We start from the raw sequence: 5669 nt of genomic DNA, 5'->3' as shown, positions 1-5669 counted from the left end.
AATGCAGAAAACAAAAGGTGTTACAGAGTTAAGCCAGCCCATTAGAGGAACTCTTTGGTAGGAGGGGTTTCAGTGTTAACAAATGATTTCTGTTGTTTGCAGAGTTGTCTGGATTTGGTCACTCAGTTGCAGGGCACACAGAGTGTGTTTGATTTTATATCCCAAACTCAAGCAAAGATGTAACATCCTCCACTATTTATAATGTGTTCATTTACATATGCCCAAGCTTGTTTCACAGCAGTCCATTAAACAATTTACAATGACATTATGCTTAAAATAGTCATTATAAATAAGAAAAGTTCATAAGAGATTGTCATTGTGATGCTAAGTCTAGAGATTGGATGATTTTGATTGTGGGTTTAAGGTGTTAACATAAGAGCTCTAACAACTATGAAGGATGGTCATCAGTGTTTAAACTTCTTGTCTGTCTCTCTGTCTCTGCAAGAGAACAATACGTGAAACTTAAGAAATACTGCAGTGTCATCACATCCTCTGTATGATGAATTTTGAGTTGTAGCCCACTACACTGATAAACATACACGTTTTTAATGACTCACCAGAGCATTAAACATCATTGACTGTTCATTGTTCACTTCTGTTCACATTTTTACCCATTGATGATGATTTATTTCCTGTTGCGGCAGCACCAAAATCATAAAGTATCAGTTGGCAGGCCATTTGAGTGAGTAGTGATGTGTGCGGCTTGCAACAGCAAGCATAAGCGGAGTAAATTCAGCAGGATACGTCAGTAGATTAGCTTGTGCCAGTCTGACCAAAATGCTGATTCACCAGAAGTGCCATGCGCTGGTCAGACTGGCTTAAGGTGCTGGTACAGTAAGAACTGGCATGGTGGAGGCCCTAAAGGAAATACAAGTAAGTGAAGGCTGTTTCTGAGTAAAGCAGTTAAGACTTTGTAGTGTATGATTTTTTGTGATGTGGCTGTTGGAAGCTGTGAATAGCAAAAAATAAAAAACAAAAACAAAAAAAAACTGAGGTTGAAATAAGGTCTGTAATGGCAAGTAAGCCACCTGAGGTCACCACCAGACGTAGAGGATTAACACAACCGAGGCCATGCTTTGAATGTCCTTGCATTTACCAGGGGCACAAAGTCCACACCCCTAGGGCTCAGTAAGGGGTGGATGTGGGGACTAAGCACGGCCTAGGATACTGTCTAAGTAGGTAGTAGGGTGTTCCAAAGGCCTGAAAACTACCAGTTGTCTCTGGGCGTATCACTAAGGGTGAAAAGGCCTGGCTAAAAGAGACACAGCTAAGCTTGACCTTGGCTGCTGAGCGACCAACGTTCGTGTCAACATGAATACAAAAGAACACTCCAAGCAACTCAGAGAAAAGGTTATGGAAAAGTAGAATTCGTATAAGCCATTGCACAAGCTGCTAATCTAATGGCATGTCAGATGCCGCCTTTGATTTTTACCGTCTTTCTCCTGTTGTCACTTGTTTCTTCCATTTCATTCTCTCTATATCCATCAAAACAGGCATGTATTTTGTAACAGAACTTTACAGATGCTGTAATTCAGTGTAAGATGGGTTTTAATCTCTTTTTTTACAGGAAAACAAAACAAAACTAAAATACAGTTGGCAATGTATTCTACACAAATTCAGAACATGCAAGAGCAAAATAGAGCCTGAAATGCTTGTAATAAGTAAAAAAGGCTGCCAGAGAAACACAAGACATTTAAATGTCTTGTAATACAACATCACATTTGATTTCAAGAAATGAAAATGTTCTTTTTTTTTTTTTTTTTTTTCAAAATTATGGCAACTTTTTTTTTTTTTGCCCCTTACAGAGAATTCAGCCCAAATGTCTTTTTCTTGTAACATGTTGAAATAAGCTCTTCCTCTTGACATTTCATGTGAATTTGGGGAGGGACTTACGCTACATGTGTTCTGTTTTATGTTTTATGATTTTACCTGGCTGCAAAACAAATCTACACTCTATTACAATAAATCTAAAACTGAGCAGAAGTTTAAATATGTTATAAGCATGGAGTGGGAGTAAGAGATAAAATAAGAGAAATACCAGATCAGCTTATCTTGCTGCATTTAGATGTCCTTTTTTCTAACAATGCTGTCAGTTTTCTTTTGTCCTCTGTCAACACCAGCTATGGACAGAGGAAGTTACACTACACTGATGCAGCACAGCTAAACTGAGTACTTCACTACAAGTAAGATAACACATCACAACACACACTAACTGCTAACTAAACTGCTCATGACTAAAAATACAAGCACGCCTCGAAATAAAAAGGGAACATTTCTCCTTTCTGTTTGACTTCCTCTCTGCTGTCTCATCCCAAGTCAGCTGAAACGTTTCAGACTCACATCATGGGTTAGTTTACAATCTATCTACTGTACGTGCTAACTTAATGCTCTTTGTTCCCTGTAATGAATACTTTGAAATTGAAAAGTTATTGTAAGTGTTTAGTGGAGGTACATAATGTGAAATAAAGAATTAATTCAAACATAAATTGTGATGCAGCAGGTGTCCCAGGGTGTAAAGAAATTACCAGGTGAGCACAAGCCAGGGTTTTATTGTTGACATTTGGTTGAAAACAGGCTCAAAGAAGACCAGAACACCTTGAATATAGTTAAAATCAGGGGTGACAAAGTCAAGGCGGGGGCGCCAAATCCAGCCCTTGGTACAGTTATACCCAGCCCCCAAGATCATATCATATTTTTATTATAACTGTCCCATCCATATGAGGCCAAAAACATTTTTAGTTTTTTAAAGTTAAGAATGTTAAAAAGTCAGGAATATGGGGAAAGAATTAGTTTGTGTTTTCTAGGCCTGTCAAAGTTAACACGTTAATATTGCGTTAATTCAAATTACTTTTAAAGCCATACATTTTTTTGTCGCAGGATTAACGCATGCACGTTCTGTGTGACCCTTGACCCATCCCTTAGTTTGATAGATCAGGAAGTGGCACCGTTGTGATGCAATGCAAATGAGCAGAAATTGATGAAGGAAAGAGACTTTTGAATGGCATGTTCAGCTTTCAGATCATTCCAGATGAAACTGAAGTTATTTGCTCCTGCTGTCGACATGAACTGAGCTACCAGGAGTTTGTAGTCTTAAATAGCCCGTACCACACACTGGCTGAGCACACCGCTAATGCAGAGAGCCGCCCCCTTAGCCATGCTAGAATGTTTACAACGGAGACACTCAGACAACTCTGCAAGCAGGGATGGACTAGCTATCTGGCATACCGGAAATTTCTCGGTGGGTCGACACAATTTTGGGCCAGTATGATTTATTCATCTATTTATTTCCATTAAGTACCTGCTCCATAGTGGTGCTGCCCCTTTATATTGATTATCGACTGGTCTGATCACGTCTCCTAAAGGTCTGTTTACCCCCTCTCCCATCCCCACTCGGCTCCTGCTTGAAAGTGAAAGTATTCGGAGAAGACTAATCTTATGCACTAAAACGATCGACTGGGACTGTAAATAAACACCAAATTTAAAAAATAGTGAATCAAGATGTTGTCAAAGACTCTGCAGTCCCTATCGGAGATGGTCTGATGCGGGTGATTATACAGCTACATCATGAGGAGGAGGAGGGGACAGAGCAGCAGAGGCTGGTGTGTGAAGAGGGGCAGAGGCGTTACAGGTGAGCTTGAGAGTGAAGCAGTGAATGAGTTCTGTAGACTATCATAATATAAGCTTAAAGCATTATTAGACCATGGGCCCCCTTTATTTTTTGAAGAGAAAAAATGATTTGAGATTAAATCTGTAGCTCTTCTATGATCTGAATTATGAAAAGGTAAAGAAAGTATTTTTGTCCACTTGTGTTGATAAGGGTATTTAACTTTTGAGAAATAATCCTGTATGCTACATTTAGAACAATTTAAAAGAAGTTAATTAACTATGAAATTTGTGAGATTAATCGCAATTTAGTCCATTGCCCTAGTGTGTTCATTTCATGTGTTCAATTTAGCATCTAAAAATTATAACTTAAACATGTGATTTTGACTTTTTGATTCATATTTTGAGCTTTTCAATTCATAATTTAGACTTTTTTATCTCATATTTGATCTTTTAGATTCACAGTTTTAAAGATGATGTCATATATTCATCTTTAAAACTCATCATTTCGAATTGTATCGAAATGGGGGGGGGGGGGGTTGGATTTATTTTGGGGTTTTTTTGTGCCTTTATTTGTTTGGAGGAGAACAGTGGATAGAGCTGGAAACAGGAGAGAGTGGGGAAAGACATGCGGCAAACGGCCAAAGGCCTGATTCAAACCCAGGACACCTAGCGCTGTAGACTGCCAGGCCATCTGTGCACCCATATTTTGACCTTCTAAACTCATGATTTTTAATTTTATATAGTCTATATGCCTTCTAAAAACCTTAATTTGACTTGTTTCATGTTTTGACCTTTTGAACTAACAAGTTGACTTTTATCATGTTGCCTCTCAAACTGAACAGAAACTTAGGCCAGTAATCATTTAATCCTGATCATCTTGTTTTGATATCATATCATCTTGTTTTGGAAAACTGAAATTGTAACTCAATTAATTGTCCAACCCTACTTGCTGTTGCTAAATGGAAAAGGGAATTGTATTTTCACTTTATTTGGGGCCTGTAAATCCTTAAAATTGCCCTTGCCTGAACATAGACCTTCAATCAAAATCTTCCAATAGTCTTGAAAAATAAATTGTCCCATGAGTCAGGTTTGAAGACCTTTCAACACCATAAAGCTCATGGGATGATAAAGCTGATTGGATGGTTTCACTGAATTACTAAAGCAATAAGGTATTAAGGTAATAAGGTAAGCGGTATTTCTGTGGTAATAAAGCTCTTTGGCTGTGTGGGTGGGAAAAGGGAACATTCAGCGTCACTACCATCAAGAATTGAATAAAAAGAAAAAACTGTGAATCCTGCTGCTGAAATGGTGATGAACAGTGACTCCGCTTTTGTGTGTCCATGCTACAGCTGCATGTTGCTAACTTCAGCCCACAGCTGCAGCTCTGGAAGTGAAACACTTTCTCTTCTGCTGCTCTCCAGTGATAACAAAAGCAATTGTCAGACCAGACCAGACCAGGCAAGGAATGAAGGCCCAGAATGAAAGTATTGCTTCTCCATCTTTTTCATGTGCAACCTGCAACCTTTGCCAATCTCTCTTTCCTGTTGAGCAAAAGCGATCGAGAAAGGCCACCAAAAGGTCGAGGATCAGCTCGCATGTTGCTGTGTCAGGATTAGATTTCTAAGGGCAGGTTCGAAAATGTTGTCACATGCTGTCCAAGTCTCTGTGTGAGCATGTGTGCATAATACGGATTCCCCCAAAGTTATCTTCCTAAACATACCCTTTCAAATGACCTCTGGCTGCTGTGATGCTCCTCTTGTTTTCATTATCTATTATAACACGATGAATGAAATAAGTGGAAGGATGTGCTTTGAGGATGCACAATTTTCTTTAAAAAAGTAGTAAAGAAGTGTTGTTTCTAGCAGTTTTTTTTCCAGCCAATCTACCTGGCTATTTGATCCCAGCTCATATCACATTTCTTCTCGTCTTACCTGTTCTAACTACAACAGTGTGTCACTCTCTGTGCCATTCACTGAACCACTCTTTGCCCTTTCAGTAGCTGCTCACCGCCATGCTGCTGCAGCCCCTGGTCTCCCTGAATGTCACGAGCCATCTCTGGTTGC

Source organism: Cheilinus undulatus, linkage group 20, assembly GCF_018320785.1.
Source record: "Cheilinus undulatus linkage group 20, ASM1832078v1, whole genome shotgun sequence".
Lineage (NCBI taxonomy): Eukaryota > Metazoa > Chordata > Actinopteri > Labriformes > Labridae > Cheilinus > Cheilinus undulatus.
Note: the sequence above shows the minus strand (reverse complement) of the source record.